General features: G+C 52.9%; 1 long non-coding RNA gene across 1 annotated transcript; it reads left to right on the top strand.

The window, feature by feature from the left end:
• The first annotated feature begins 11,423 nt into the window (after positions 1 to 11,423).
• On the top strand, positions 11,424 to 14,295 carry LOC123169779 (uncharacterized). The gene is made up of 3 exons (XR_006484951.1): positions 11,424 to 11,560; positions 11,655 to 11,740; positions 12,945 to 14,295. It is a non-coding gene; the product is annotated as an uncharacterized lncRNA (long non-coding RNA).
• The last annotated feature ends 2,293 nt before the right edge of the window (positions 14,296 to 16,588 follow it).

The following is a 16,588-nucleotide window of genomic DNA, read 5'->3' on the forward strand; positions in this document are numbered from 1 at the left end:
GAATTAGGTCAAACGGAGCCACGAGCCCCACAAGGCACCAGGGCATGCCTGCCCCCTGGGCGCGCCCTTGTGGCTTGTGGGCCACTCCTTCTTCATCTGGCCTCCTATCGAAGCTTCCAGTGTCTCTTATGTCCAGAAAAAATCTCCAAAAAGTTTCATGGCAATTGGACTTTGTTTGGTAATGATATTCTGGAAAACGCATAATATTAGTACCAAACGAAGTCCAATTGCCACGAAACTTTTCGGAGATTTTTTATGCACATAAGAGTCACTAGAAGCTAAGATAGGAGGCCAAATGATGAAGGAGTGGCCCACAAGACACCATGGCACGCCTAGGGGGTAGGCACGCCCTGGTTCCTTCTGGGGCCCTCATGGCTCTGTTTGACCTGATTCCGCCTCTATAAATTCTCTAAAATTGGGAAACCAATAGAGAGCCACCCGAAACCCTTTTTCCGCTCCTACAAGTTCTTGTTCTCGAGAGATCCCATCTGGAGGCCTTTTTCGGCACTCTGCCGGAGGGGGAATCAATCACAGAGGGGCTCTACATTAACCTTGCTACCCTTCCGATGATGTGTGAGTAGTTTACCATAGACCTATGGGTCCACAGTTAGTAGTTAGATAGCTTCTTCTCTCTATTTTATCTTCAACACAATGTTCTCCTCGATGTTCTGGGAGTTCTATTCGATGTAATACTTTTTGCGATGTGTTTGTTGGTATCCAATGAATTGTGAGTTTATGATCAGATCATCCATGAATATGATTTGAGTCTTCTCCGAACTCTTTTATGCATGATTATTATAGCTTTGTATTTCTCTTCGATCTATCCGTTTGGATTGACCAACTAGATTGATTTATCTTGCAATGGGAGAGGTGCTTTGTGATGGCTTCGATCTTGCGGTGCTCAATTCCAGTGACAGAAAGGGACATGACACGTAGTTGTATCGTTCCCATTAAGGGTAAAACGATGGGGTTTATTCATATTAATTGAGTTTACTTTGTCTACATCATGTCATCTTGCTTAAGGCGTTACTCCATTCTTTATGAACTTAATACTCTAGATGCATGCTGGATAGCGGTTTATGTGTAGAGTAATAGTAGTAGATGCAAGCAGGAGTCGGTCTACTTGTCTCGGACGTGATGCATATATACATGATCATTGCCATGGATGTCGTCATGATTATTTGCTTTTCTATCAATTGCCCAACAATAATCTGTTTACCCACTGTATGTTATCTTCAAGAGAGAAGCCTCTAGTGAAAACAGTGGCCCCGGGTCTATTTTAATCATATATTAAAATCTGAAAATACCTTGCTGCAATTTTATTACTATATTTTATTTTGTGTTTGTATTTATCTATCTACCACTACGAGATTTAATCCTTGCAATTAACCGCCAAGGGATTGACAACCCCTTGTTTGCGTTGGGTGCAAGTATTTGTTATTTTGTGTGTAGGTGCTGCTAATGAGTTGTTGCATGGTTCTCCTACTGGATTGATAACCTTGGTTTCTAACTGAGGGAAATACTTATCTCTACTATACTGCATCATCCTCTCCTCTTCTGGGAAATCCCAACACATCTCACAAGTAGCACCCTCGTAGCTCTTTGTTTGGACAGCCGATGGTGTATGTGGAGTTCATTTCTGTCACTGATGATGCCTGAATGGGTCACGATGGTGGAAAAAGGGTTTCGGGTGGCTCTCTGTTGGTTTCCCGATTTTAGAGAATTTATAGAGGCGGAATTAGGTTAAACGGAGCCACGAGGGCCGCACAAGGCACCAGGGCGCGCCCTGGTGGCTTGTGGGCCACTACTTTGTCATATGGCCTCCTCCCGAAACTTCTAGTGTCTCTTATGTCCATAAAAAATCTGCAAAAAGTTTTGTGGCAATTGGACTTCGTTTAGTACTGATATTCTGGAAAACTAAAAACAGGCAAAAACAGTAACTGGCACTTCGCACTAAGTTAATAGGTTAGTCCCAAGAAATGATATATAATTTCGTATAAAATATCCAAGATTGATACTATAATAGCATGGAACAATAAAAAATTATAAATACGTTGGAGACGTATCAGAAGGTTGCTTGCAAACCTTAGGCATGACCCCCACAAGTTTTCGCATGTGACCTGCCACAGAGCCCAACGGGTAACTGTCCCATCATTACCTCCTACAATGATGAAGGCCTCCATGGTCATCTTTTTTCCACACATATCAGGGCTAAACAACGGTCTAATGCATCTTCTGACTTCCGCATAACCTACATTGGCCATGTCTCTCACAACAATTGTCGTCGACCCGCACATGGACACATCGACCCCAGAAGAACTGTCGCGTATGATGTCCCCGTAGAACACTAACAAATTTTCCATCGTACATACCGAAGAGCTATATTTGCATTTCAAATAATTAATATTTTAATATAATTTGATTAAAACATTTTCATAATCGTATTTACGCTTGAAATAATTAACTTTTTGTCGGCGTTCTGGGAACGGGAGTCCCCAGACTTGCCTGCCTGCGGCCCACGGTGTGGCTGTGCTAGCAGGCCTGTACGACCCATCTTCATCGACAAGGCATTCAAGACCCTCGCGAGGGTCCAAGCCTCGCGAGGCGGGCGACGCAAGACCTCCTCAGGAGCGGCCTCACCAGGTTGGCTCGCGAGGGGCGAAGAGATCAGGACGACGCAAGACCTCCTCAGGAGCGGCCGCACCAGGTTGGCTCGCGAGGGGCGAAGAGATCAAGTCAAGGCAAACCTCGCGAGGTTCTCGTGACGTGAGCCATGATGATCGAGACCAGGCGGCCGCCAGCGCGCGCAGCGTCCTTGTTTCCTATTTGGTGCTAAAGGGGCAAGCGCAGGCGCGGAGTACCAAGGCGTCAAGCAAAGGTTTCCATATCAGTGCAATGAGACCAAGACCAGCAGGATGGCAAGACGGAGGTCACCATGGAGCCCAAGGTGGCATCACCACCAGAGCCTTTTGCAGGCGAAGACCGCTTTTGTCAGGATAAGTTGTACTAGTTGTCCCCTTTCAAATTGGCCGTTGTTGGCTCCCTTCCCGCTCAATATTTTGGAAGAGGACCAGGGCCTATATAAGTAGAACTAGCCACCACCGTGGAGGGCATCTGGCATCGGGTCGAGAGCTCACAAGCAAGCCCGAGCTGAGCGAAACCACACACACAAGTTCGCCAAGCACAAGAACACCTCAACCTCAGGAGGCTGTTCTTCCCCTTGTACTGTTCATCATCAGCCCAAGAGGCAATCCACCACCACCACACTGGAGTAGGGTATTACACCACAACGGTGGCCCGAACCAGTATAAACCTTGTGTCTTTTGTGTTGTGAGTTTCTCGAGTTCGTCCGCGAGATCTTAGCAAGCTAGGGCGTGGATCGGTAGGAGGGAAAGAACTTCACGCGCACCCGAAGTTCGAACCTTAAGGGTTTTGCCGGAACCCATGATCCGACATTTGGCGCGCCAGGTAGGGGTGCGCCGTAGCCTTCCCTCCGCCAATCTACGCTCCACCACCACCGTGCTCTGCCCTCATGGCAGGCGCCTCGCTACCAACTCCGACGGCTGGCGCTGACGACGGGGCCAGGGGCTCCGAGCCCTGGCCCCCGCCTTGCGACAGGTGCAGTGGCCACCCAAGTTCAAGCCGGAGATGCCGCCGCGCTACGGCAGCGCGGCGGACCCAATAGCTTTCCTGCTAGCTTACGAGGAGGCCGTCCTCGAAGCCGGGGGCGACGACAAGGTCATGGCCAACTGGTTTCCCATGGCCCTCACCGGCGCGCCGCGCGCCTGGCTGCTCAACCTCCCCGGATTCGCGGTGGCATCTTGGGAGGAGCTGCGCGACCTCTTCACTGCGCGCTACGCGGCCCCAGCACACCACGCGGTCGCGGCCCTGCTAGGCGGCTCTCAAGCACCACCTTCAGATCGCCATATCAAGCCATTCCTTCGCCAGATCGGCGCCGCTCCCAAGCGCTCGGGGCTCCTCCGGGCTGGGCTGCGCCTGAGGCCGACCTCACCTTCGACTCAGAAGACCACCCCGTCACCACCACTGGCTCGGGCATGCTTCCGATGCTCTGCACGCCCACCATCTGCAACGTGGATGTCACCAAGACCCTCATTGACGGCGGCGCCGGCCTCAACGTGCTCTCCGTGGAGGCCTTCAGCCTCCTTCATGTGCCGCTCGAGCGGCTCGGTCTCAGCAAGCCCTTCTCAGGGGTTGGCGGCGGCACCGCCCACTCCTTGGGGCAAATCCGCCTCCCTGTCACCTTCGGCACGCGCGACAACTACCACACCGAGCTGGTCGACTTTGATATCGCCCGCATCAGCCTCCCATACAACGCCATCCTCGGGTACCCAGCGTTGGCTCAGTTCATGGCAGCGACCCATCCGGCCTACAACCTCATGAAGATGCATGTAAGCAAGGGCGTCCTCGCCGTCAAGGGGGCGCCAAGGAGGCCCTGGCAGCGCTCAAGCTCGCCCTCAAGACTGCCGCCGCGGCGCAGCCCGCTGATGCGGGCACCTCCGAGACCAAGGGAGCCGCACCAACCAAGAAGAAGCAGCTGTTCACCAAAGACAAGGCAGAAACCAAGCAGGTGCCAGTCAACGAGGACGAGTCCTCAGGAGCCACCTTTATCGTAGGTGCCGGCCTCGACCCAAGCCAAGAGGAAGCGTTGGTGAAGTTCTTGCGCGCAAACAAGGATATATTCGCATGGGAGCCCAATCAGCTGGTGGGGGTCCCGAGAGAAGTGATTCAGCACCACTTAAGGGTATGCCCCAATGTGCGCCCCATGAAGCAGCGGGCGAGACGGCAGTCCACGGAGAAGCAGGCCTTCATTGTCCAAGAGACCCGCAAGTTGGAGGCAGCGGGTGCCATTCGCGAGGTTCAGTACCCCGAATGGCTGGCGAACCCCGTTGTAGTGCCGAAGAAAGGCGGGAAGGAGCGAATGTGCGTCGACTTCACCAACCTCAACAAGGCCTACCCCCAAGATCCGTTCCCACTCCCATGCATCGACCAGATCGTTGACTCCACCGCCGAGTGCGACCTGCTGTGCTTCCTGGATGCGTTCTCAGGGTATCACCAGATCAAGATGGCGGTAGAAGATGTAGAGAAGACAGCCTTCCTAACCCCGTGTGGGGTGTACTGCTACACCTGCATGCCCTTCGGACTGCGCAACGCGGGCACGACCTTTCAGCGGCTGATGCACATCGCCTTAGGGCGGCAGCTCGGAAGAAACACGGAGGCCTACGTCGACGACATTGTGGTGAAGTCTCGGGAGGCAAGGACCTTGATCCAAGATCTGGAGGAGACCTTCGCGAGCCTGCGCCAGGTGAACTTGCGGCTTAACCCGGAGAAGTGCGTGTTCGGTGTCCCTTCCGGCAAGCTGCTAGGATTCCTCATGTCCCACAGAGGGATCGAGACGAACCCAGAGAAGATCAAGGCTATTGAGGACATGAGCCCACCGCAGACCCTCAAGGAAATGCAGAAGCTGGCTGGTCGGGTAACTGCGTTGGGACGCTTCATCTCCAAGCTGGGAGAGCACGCCCTACCCTTCTTCAAGTTGATGAAGAAGAAGGGCCCATTTGAGTGGAGCCCGGAGGCCGACCGAGCTTTTCAAGACCTCAAGAGATACCTGACCAGCCCTCTGGTGATGGTGGCGCCACGACCTCCCGAACCTCTAGTACTCTACCTTGCCGCCACCCCGTACTCCGCCAGCGCGGCGCTGGTGGCAGTTCGGGAAGAGAACCAAGCCAAGGGCCCGTCACGCCAAGCTACGCCGCCAGCCAGGATGACGCAAGATCAGGAGGGTACAGCAAGGGCTGTGGCGACATCAACGGAAGACCAAGCTCGGCAGGACGACGTCGCCGAGATTCCTGCAAGCGATCAGGCATCAGGAGTTCCACCACCTCAGGAGACGTCCCAGTTTCCGCAAGACACGAGCCTCACCAACGCGCCAGCCCACGTCGAGCACCCAGTGTATTTCGTCAGCACGTTGTTGCGGGACACAAGGGCACGATACCCCATGCCCCAAAAGCTCCTTCTCGCGCTCTTGGTGGCCTCGCACAAGTTGCGGCACTACTTCTAGGGTCACCCCATCAAGGTCGTCTCAGCCTACCCATTGGAGAGAGTGCTCAGGAGCCCCAACTTTGCCGAAAGGGTCGCTGAATGGAACATCGAGCTGCAGGCATTCCAGTTGGAGTTCAGCACCACCAGAGTCATCAAGGGAGGCGCGCTTGCTGACTTTGTGGCGGAATGGATGGATGCCCCGACGCTAGAAGTAGGCGAGGACTGATCCACCTCGCCGGGGAGTGAGGCGCCAGACGGCTGGGTCATGTATTTTGATGGCGCCTTCGCGCACCAGGGCGCGGGGGCTGGAGCAGTACTCGTCTCGCCCACTCAGGACAAGCTCTACTACGCCGTGCAGCTCTGCTTTCAGCAGGGCGAGAAGGTCTCCAACAACATCGCAGAATATGAAGGCCTCATAGCTGGCCTGAAGGCCGCGGCAGCTCTGGGAGTGAAGCGCCTCACTGTTAGGGGCGACTCGTAGCTCCTCGTCAACTTCTCCAACAAGGTATACGATCCAAAGGACGAGCACATGGAGGCATACCTCGCGGAGGTGCGCAAAATGGAAAAGCAGTTCCTGGGCCTGGAGTTGCAGCACGTATCTCGTGGCACCAACAAGGAAGCTGACGACATGGCCAAGAGGGCGTCCAAGCGGCAGCTCCAAGAGCCCGGCGTCTTCGAGGAGCGGCTCTTCAAGCCGTCAGCAATGCCACCACTTTCAAGGACAGTCCAGCCTCGGGAGGAGCTCCCGCAGCCACCTGCCACAGGAGCCCCAGCCTGCGGCCCGACTTCGGGAGCGCGCCTACTCTTGGCACTCGAGCCCCAGGAGGGATGCTGGACCAAGGAATTCAAGGAATACCTGATGCAAGGGACGCTGCCGGAGAAAGAGGAGGACGCGAAGCGCGTGGCCCGACAAGCCACGGCATATTGCATCCAGGACGGTGAGTTATACAGGAAGCGACCGAATGATCTTTCACTTCGTTGCATTTCCAGAGACCAGGGGAAGGAGTTGCTAACTGACATACATGGTGGGGACTGCGGGCACCACTCGTCATCACGGACCCTCATCGGCAAGGTATTCCACAGCGGATTCTACTGGCCCACGACGCTCAACGACGCAGCCGAGCTAGTGAAGTCCTGCGAAGCCTGCCAGTTCCACGCCAAGTAGATCCACCAGCCAGCTCAGGGCCTCCAGACCATCCCGCTCACGTGGTCGTTCGCGGTCTGGGGGCTGGATATCTTGGGCCCGTTCCCTCGAGCGCAGGGGGCTACCGTTACCTCTACGTCGCCATCGACAAGTTCACCAAGTGGGCGGAGGTGGAAGCCGTCCGCACGATCCCCGCTGGCTCCGCAGTGAAGTTCATCAAGGGTCTCGTAAGCCGCTTCGGGGTCCCCAATCACATCATCACTGACAACGGCTCGCAGTTTACTAGTAACCTCTTCAAAACATACTATGCTAACCTTGGAACGCAGATCTGCTACGCTTCGGTGGCACACCCCAGGAGCAATGGTCAGGCCGAACGCGCCAACGCAGAGGTCCTGAGGGGCCTCAGGACCTTCAAGAAGAAGCTCGAGGCCTGCGGCAGGGGCTGGCACGACGAGCTTCAGTCCATGTTGTGGTCCATCCGCACCACCGCCACCAAGCCGACGGGTGAGACCCCGTTCTTCCTCGTCTACGGAGCCGAAGCGGTCCTCCCTCACGAAGTCAAGCATCGCTCCGCACGGGTCCCAGCGTTTGATGAAACGCAGCAGGACGCCACGCGGGGGATGGACCTCGTGCTGGGGGAGGAACGTCGTCGCGAAGCTGCACTACGGGTGGCAAGGTACCAGCAGGCGCTGCGGCGATACCACTGCCGCAACATCTACTCCAGGACGCTCGAGGCGGGTGACCTCGTCCTGAGGCGGGTCCTCTCTAGGGAAGGGCTGCACAAGCTCTCACCTATGTGGGAGGGCCCGTTCAAGGTCGTCCATGTCTCCAGGCCTGGCGCCGCGCGCCTGGAGATGCAGGACGGGGTACCCATCCAGAACGCCTGGAACATCCAGCACCTCCGGAAGTTCTACCCATGAAACAAGGCCCAGTGCCTGTGAAGAAAGGCCCAGTGCCTGTGAAGAAGGCCCGGTGCCTGTGAAGAATTGCCGCCCGTGACACTCTCACGTAATAATGAGTGGGGCTGTACATGCCCCGGAGTCTCAGGAGTGCCGCCCTCGGGCCTCGGGGGCTCCCTCCCACGCCTAGTGGCAGCACTTAGCTCCGCGCTGGTGAGAAGACTTGAAGACTAGACTAGGTGCCGGACGCGGCTTTTCATTTGCTTTCAGTAGTTGGCTCGCCTTATTTTTAATCGAAGTTTGCTTCTGGTGTTCCTTGCTGATTTGGTTCCGTGGCCTTTTGCTGCTATTTCTGATTCTAGTTCACCTGTGTTCTCTCTCTCGCATACCTCGTGAGGGGGCTAGGCAGGTGCCCTCGCGAGCGTTTTTCCTCCTCTCTGCCTTCCGTCTGCTCTCTCGCGAGGCACCCTCGTTCGAGCCCACAACCTGGCGCATCTCTCCTAATCCGTGCCCCTTGGGTACCGCGCTGTGAAGCGCTGGGTCAAGGCTTGGGTAAACGATAAGTTTCCTAGCGAGCTTCCTAACAATTTTTTTGCAGTTCCTGAGCGACCACTAAGTCAAGACGGGCACGAGGAAACTAGTGCCTCGTGAAGAGGAGGCTACCCCGAACGTGCCGAGGCCCATCCCGGCCCACACTGGTTTCATTTTTTATGCATGAAGGAAAGGAAGAACAAAAAAAAAGCGGCGCTTGCCCCTGCAGTGGTCCGCGGGGGCAGGCCCTTGGCAACGTCCCTGGCTCAGCCGGATCCTTCCTCGCGGTTCACGGAGGCGCGGCGACGAGACGACCCGCTACCTCCTTCGAAGCAAGCACGGCGGCGTGGCGGCTGGTCGTAGCCGCCACTGCTGGAGCTGTCGCCGAGAGAAGAGCCACCTAGGTGGACGAGGCGCGGCCGGTACCTAGGGCGGGTTCGCCCTCCTCCTCGTCCCGACCATCACCAAGGCCGAGCACCTCCTCGCCGTCGTTCACCTCGGGGCAGCACCCGGCGCGGCGACCATCTTCCCCAAACACCCTCCTGTAGAGGGTCGCATCACCATCGTACTTGAAGTGGAGGGTGCACCGCCTGCCCAGGCCGTGCGCGCGGGCGAACATCTGCCAACCACGCGCCAGAGCTATGTTGCCCGCGACGGAGACCTCGACCGCAACCCAAGATGCTCGGCTGCAGCAACCGTCCGCCTGCAGCCAGAGCCCACCTGGACCGGAGGCCGGCAGCTCGTCGGCAAAGAAGCGGGGAAGCTGGAGCCAGTTGCCGTCCGGATCCTCCGACCAGACAACGAACTCTGGCAATACCTCAGCAGAATGGAAACGCGGCCGGGGAGGCCGCGCGACCATGGAGCACCTCCCTTCGTCAACAGGGCTCCCACGACTGGAACGACCCCTGCCGCGTGCAGTGGCGCCACCGCAGGATCGGGTGGCCGCGGCGGGGGTCGCGGTGTGCTTGCGGGGACGGCCGCCTCCCCGCTTGGGCGCCGAGGAGCCAGGCCCCTCGCGAGGGGCCTTTCCCTTCTCTGCGGCGGAGAACCTCTTCAACGACGCCATTGGAGTCGGTGGTGGAGCATAGCAGGAAGAAGCAAGCGGACTGTGAAGAGATGGGCGACGGGGGCTTTGCCCCCCTCCCCATTTATAGCGGGAGAAGGCCAACCGGCGCCTCCCACGATCATAGGTAATGATGGTTTTCCCTTGCATGTCGCAGGCACTTGTCAGGTCGGGCAGTCGCCAAGGCAGCATAGGGAAGCGGAGACGCCCACGTCCGATCAACTGCCACACGTTGACCAAGGCCGCAGGCTATTGGGGCCCGCGGCGCTCCGCACTTGACCTTTGGCTTCGCCTCGAAGCCAAGCCCGAGCACGCCTTGGGCCCGGGGGCTATTGTCGGCGTTCTGGGAACGGGGGTCCCCAGACTTGCCTGCCTGTGGCCCACGGCGTGGCTGTGCTAGCAGGCCTGTATGGCCCATCTTCATCGACAAGGCATTCAAGACCCTCGCGAGGGGCCAAGCCTCATGAGGTGGACGACGCAAGACCTCCTCAGGAGCGGCCTCACCAGGTTGGCTTGCGAGGGGCGGAGAGATCAGGACGACGCAAGACCTCCTCAGGAGCAGCCTCACCAGGTTGGCCCGCAAGGGGTGGAGAGATCAAGGCAAGGCAAACCTCGTGAGGTTCTCGTGACGTGAGCCATGACGATCGAGACCAGGCGGACGCCAGCGCGCGCAGCGTCCTTGTTTCCTCTTTGGTGCTAAAGGGGCAAGCGCAGGCGCGGAGTACCGAGGCTTCAAGCAAAGGTTTCCATGTCAGTGCAACGAGACCAAGACCAGCAGGATGGCAGGACGGAGGTCACCATGGAGCCCAAGGCGGCGTCACCACCAGAGCCTTTTGCAGGCGAAGACCGCTTTTGTCAGGATAAGTTGTACTAGCTGTCCCCTTTCAAATTGGCCGTTGTTGGCTCCCTTCCCGCTCAATATTTGGGAAGAGGACCAGGGCTTATATAAGTAGAACTAGCCACCATCGTGGAGGGCATCTGGCATTGGGTCGACAGCTCACAAGCAAGCCCAAGCTGAGCGAAACCACACACACAAGTTCGCCAAGCACAAGAACACCTCAACCTCAGGAGGCTGTTCTTCCCCTTGTACTGTTCATCATCAGCCCAAGAGGCAATCCACCACCACCACACTGGAGTAGGGTATTACACCACAACGGTGGCCCGAACCAGTATAAACCTTGTGTCTTTTGTGTTGTTAGTTCGTCGAGTTCGTCCGCGAGATCTTAGCAAGCTAGGGCGTGGATCGGTAGGAGGGAAAGAACTTCGCGCGCACCCCAGAGTTCGAACCTTAAGGGTTTTTCCGGAACCCGTGATTCGACACTTTTGTCCAAAAGGACCACCTGTGAACGCAATTGACAGAAATGATCACCTCTAGGTCAAATTGCCACAAAGGACCAGGCCCGTTGTGGTGGCACGCATGCCAGACAACACATGGCACCTGTCGCCATGCGTGGAGGCAGCCACCCCTACCGCCACACGGCCAGGTGGCAGGCACCGCGTACCAGCTTTCGGCGGTAGCTAGCGAGCCGCAACGAAATGGTGCTCTGCTTGTGGGCCTTGCCGCCACACAACATGGCACCAACATTGTTTCTACTGCATGCCACGCGACAACATCGCGGGCTGTTGGTCGGTGGCTTTTGTCCCGTTGTGCCGACACTTCTCACATAATACACGTGTTTGTTTCATTATATGAGGCAGGAAGTGCCTCATTTTGCGCAGCAACCCGCTCACGCCTCTCCTCTCTGCTCTTTAATTACCGCAGCACACTGAGAAAAATTGCTCAAATAGCTACTTTCACCACGATTTTGAGCGATTTGAAGGCCAAATCAGAAGAAGTTTTAGTTGAAGAAAAGATAAATCAAGGTAAGATCTATCCATTTTGGTTGGTTTAGTTTGCATGCATGATGTTTTTGTTCTGTTTGATTAGTTTCTAAGTATGTATTCTCTGTTGTTTTAGGCATGATTTCATCACTTTGTGGAGTCATTTGGAGTTTCCGGAGTAGGATTTTTCGTGTGAAGTGAACTACCAAGTTGAAGATCAAGGTATGAGCTTTGCAATACATGCATTTCCTTGTGCATGCACAGTGGAAATTAGTTAGTTTTCAGCTCGTCCTTAGCTACGCGATGTTTACTGCTTAGAAGTTCGACAAATTTTCAGACGAGATATGTTTCATTTATAGTAATTTTTTGTAGAAGAGTATGATGAAGATGTTATAGATCAATGTTAGATGTGTCCATTACTAGGGATAATTCATCCTGGAGCTCGGGCTCAGCTGCACCTGTTCAGCAAAAAAATTCAAACAAAATACTAGAAAAATTCAAAAAATTCCAAAAAAAAATCGGGTGGTAGATAATTAGGTGCGTGAGGTGCGCTGTAAAAATCAACTCGTTTGGACATTTGAGCAAGTCTTTGCAAAAAAGACAAATCGGGTCAAAACAGTTTGTGAACAGTAAACTTTTTCACAGACCCCGATTTTGTCTTTTTTGCACAGACTTGCTCAAATGTCCAAACGAGTTGATTTTTGCAGCGCACCTCACGCACCTAATTATCTACCACCCAATTTGTTTTGGAATTTTTTGAATTTTTCTAGTATTTTTTTTTATTTTTCCCGTGAGCGCGGGTGCAGATGAGCCCGGGTGCAGATTCGCCGCACTCCATTACTAGTAAATATTTTGACAAGCAAGATGTTGTTACTTTTGTCATTAAGTCGCAATTTGTACTTTTGTTGAACGTTTAGGTTGGGTTAGAGCCGGAATTTGGACAACAAATATTTGACGGTATTGTATCAGCGTTAAGCCTTTTAATTCATCAACTAAGTTTGACATGCAAAATTTTCTTAATATGCTAATTAAGAAAAAGTTTGTAATGTAATTGGTCATTGCATAATTAAATGTGATGTTATTTCATGTGGTATGCTTATTAATAAGTTCTATAGTTAGGAAACCATAGGTCTACTTTTTGATCTTGCAATAATCTAAGTTCTATATTAAGATTAGATGCTAATATCCTTAATGATGTATGTAATTAGGTAAAAAAATCATCTGAGTAGCAAACAAGTAGGAGATCACGTGATTGAAGAAATTGTGTTTCGATCTTTGATGTCCCTTTTGAGGTGATGGCCACATACATGCAAGTGCTTGTTTGATGTTTTTGATAGCAGAAAAAAATCCATGTCTAATATTTATGTTCAGGTGATAATAGACTGACTCCCTTGATATATTACTAGTGATATGTTCATGCTAACAGATATCTGTCGGACTATTTTGATGCTTAATTTTATTCGGAACTACATCCATATTGAAGTTGAGGTATAAATGACGCCGTGTAATTTTGTGAATATTTTTTATATTGGTGTACTATTGTGAATTATGTTACTGGTGCTGTGAATATTTCTAATGGAAATACGGTTATTTCTTTAGTCATATGATATTCAAATGTTATCATCGTATTATTATCTTTAAGGTCCAACTGAATGATGCTAAACAAATCAATTATTTTCTAACAAAAATACGGTTATTAAAATGTATTCGCTCATTTCATTATTTGTAAATAAACTATTTTTATTGGATTATATGAAAATGTTATTGAAATGGAAATATATTAAAAGTTTTAATCATATCTTATTCAAATGCTATGATCATATTATTATGTTTAGAGTCGTACCGAATGATATTAAAAAACACTGATTATTTCAAACTTAAATATGGATATTAAAATGTCTTTGCCCTTATTATTATATGTAAAGTTTTAATCAGCTTATCATAAAATAATCGATTACTAATTATTTGAAATGTAAATATGGATGTTCGTTAGGTACTATGGAAAATTTGTTAGGGTTCTATGGGGCCGTCGTACGCGACGGTCCTTCCGGGGTCGATGTGTCCATATGTGGGTTGACGAGAGTGGTCGCGAAAGACATGCTCAAAGTAGATTATGGGACAGTCAGAAGATGCATCCGAGCGGTGTATTGTCCGTGAGATGCATGGAAAGAAAATGACCATGGAGGCCTTTGTTGTTGTCGGAGGGTAATGATGGTACGGTTGCCTGTTGGGGTCTACGGCCAGTCACAGGAGAAAAGTCGTGGGGGTCGTACATGAGGTTTGCAAGCAATCCTAGTTGCTCTATGTTTGGACAACTAATGGTGTATGTGGAGTTCATTTCTGTCAATGATGATGCAAGATGCAGTAGCGGTGGTGGTGATGAGGTCGAGTTAGCCATCACAACAGCCCCTAGCGCCGGCCACCACTAGAAACAGAGAATTTGCCATCAGTTAGCTATTTGTCGTCTGCTAGCGGACGGAAAAGAAGGCCTTTGTCGTCTGGTTATAAAAAACGGACGGCAAAGACATAGCTGACGGCAAAGACACTATTTGCCATCAACCAGTCCTTTGCCGTCTGCTAGCAGACGGCAAAGAAATGTTGACGTCCGCTAGCTGAAGGCAAAGAGGTGGGGGTGGGGTCCAGTGGAGGGAGGCTTATTGCAATGGCCCACCCACCTCTTTGTCGTAAGCTAGCGGACGGCAAAGAGGCCACTAACTAACGGCCCACCCCCTCCTCTCTCTCTTCTCTCTCTCTCTCTCTCTCTCTCTCTCTCTCTCTCTCCCCCTCTTCCCGACCGCACCCTGCCGCCCCGCACCCCGCCATCACCCCCGACTGCACCCTGCCGCCCCGCACCCCGCCATCACCCCCGACTGCACCCTGCCGCCCCGCACCCCGCCATCACCCCGACCGCACCCCGCCCCCCGCCCCTGACCACACGACGACCCGGCCTGCCGCCCGCTGCCATCGCCGCTCCTGCACGCTGCCCCCCCCCCCGCCTTGTCGTGCCGGCACACTGCCCCAGCCCGCCGCTCCGTCCCCCCCGACGGCCCACCACGCCGGCCCACCGCCGCCCGGCCGCCCGACGGCCCACCACGCCGGGCCGCCCGACGCCCCCCTGCCGCCCGGACTCCCTGACGCCCCGGCCTGCCAGCGTCGGCCTCCTCCACTCTGGTAAGCCCCCTCCTCCTCTCTTTTGTTTTCAAGTTTTTCTCTGTTAATTAGTATAGTTTAGTTAGTGTAGTTTAGGTTTAGTTTAGGTTTTTTCTGCTTTTTAAGGTTTAGGTTTAGATTTAGTTTAGGTTTTTTCTATTTTTTTAGGTAGGTTTATATTTAGTTTAGTTTAGGTTTAGTTAAGAAGAAAGAAGAAAGATGGAAAAAAGGAAAATAAGAAGAAGAAGAAGAAGAAGAAGAGGACGAGGTTAGGGGTGGGTCGGCGCCGACGGAACCGGGTCGAGGTTAGGGGTGCGTCGGCGCCGACGAAACCGGGTCGAGGATCGCAGGTCACCAAGGGATCCAGGGTCGGGGTAGAGGGTCGAGGATCTCCGGTCGCCGAGAGGTCGAGGGGTCGAGGGTTTAGGGGTCGATGGTTGAGGATCTTCCGGTCCGAGTGCTGACCGACTGGTGTCGTAGCTTGAGATGAGGGCGTCCCCGAGCTAAAGGTCGTGAGCATGGGTGAACTTCTTCCATCCATGCGCGAAGAACGGATGGAAGCAGTTCGCCCGCGCTGATGACCTTCAGCTCGGGCACGTCTGCATCTTAAACTACGACAACAGCCGCACCATGCTCACAGTGAAGGTGTTCGATAGAACCACCGAGGGGTCCAGGGTCGGGGGTCGAGGATTGCCGAAGGGTCAGGGGTCGAGGGGTTGACGGTCGACGAGGGGTCGAGGGTCGCTGAGGGGTCGAAGGTCGCCGAGCAGTCGAGGGGTCGAGGGGAGAGGGGTCGAGGGGAGAGGGGTCGAGGGTCTAGGGGTCGATGGGCGAGGATCTTCCGGTCCGAGTGCTGACCGACTGGTGTCGTAGCTTAAGATGAGGACAGTGATACGTCTTCAACGTATCTATAATTTTTGATTGTTCCATGCTGTTATATTATCATTCTTGAATGTTTTATAATCATTTTATAGTAATTTTATATAATTTTTTGGTACTAACCTATTGACATAGTGCCAAGTGCCAGTTGTTGTTTTCTGCATGTTTTTTACATCACAGGAAATCAATACCAAACGGAGTCCAAACGCAGCGAAACTTTTTGTGGAATTTTTTGGACCACAAGACAACCAGTGGGCCGGAGAAATGCCTGGGGGTGCTCCGAGGGGAGCACAACCCACCAGGGCGCGCCAGGAGGCCCAGGTGTGTCCTGGTGGGTTGTGCCCACCTTGGGTGCCCCCTAAACCGACTCTTTGCTCTATAAATACCCCAATATTCCAGAAACCCTAGGCGAGTCGACGAAAATCAATTCAGCCGCCGCAGAGTCCAGAACCACCAGATCCAATCTAGACACCATCACGGAGGGGTGCATCATGTCCATTGGTGCCTCTCCGATGATGCGTGAGTAGTTCTTTGTAGACCTACGGGTCCGTAGTTAGTAGCTAGATGGCCTCCTCTCTCTCGTTTGATTCTCAATACAAAGGTCTCTTGGAGATCCATATGATGTAACTCTTTTTGCGGTGTGTTTGTTGGGATCCGATGAACTTTGAGTTTATGATCAGATCTATGTTTTTATCCATGGAAGTTATTTGAGATTCTTTGATCTCTTATATGCATGATTGCTTATAGCCTCATATTTCTTCTCCGATATTTGGGTTTTGTTTGGCCAACTTGATCTATTTATCTTGCAATGGGAAGGGGTGCTTTGTAGTGGGTTCGATCTTACGGTGCTTGATCCCAGTGACAGAAGGGGAACCGACATGTATGAATCGTTGCTACTAAAGATAAAACGATGGGGTCTATTTCTACATAAATAGATCTTGTCTACATCATGTCATCGTTCTTATTGCATTACTCCCTTTTTCCATGAACTTAATACACTAGATGCATGCTGGATAGCGGTCGATGTGTGGAGTAATAGTA

Source organism: Triticum aestivum, chromosome 1D (assembly GCF_018294505.1).
Source record: "Triticum aestivum cultivar Chinese Spring chromosome 1D, IWGSC CS RefSeq v2.1, whole genome shotgun sequence".
In the NCBI taxonomy this organism is placed as follows: Eukaryota; Viridiplantae; Streptophyta; class Magnoliopsida; order Poales; family Poaceae; genus Triticum; species Triticum aestivum.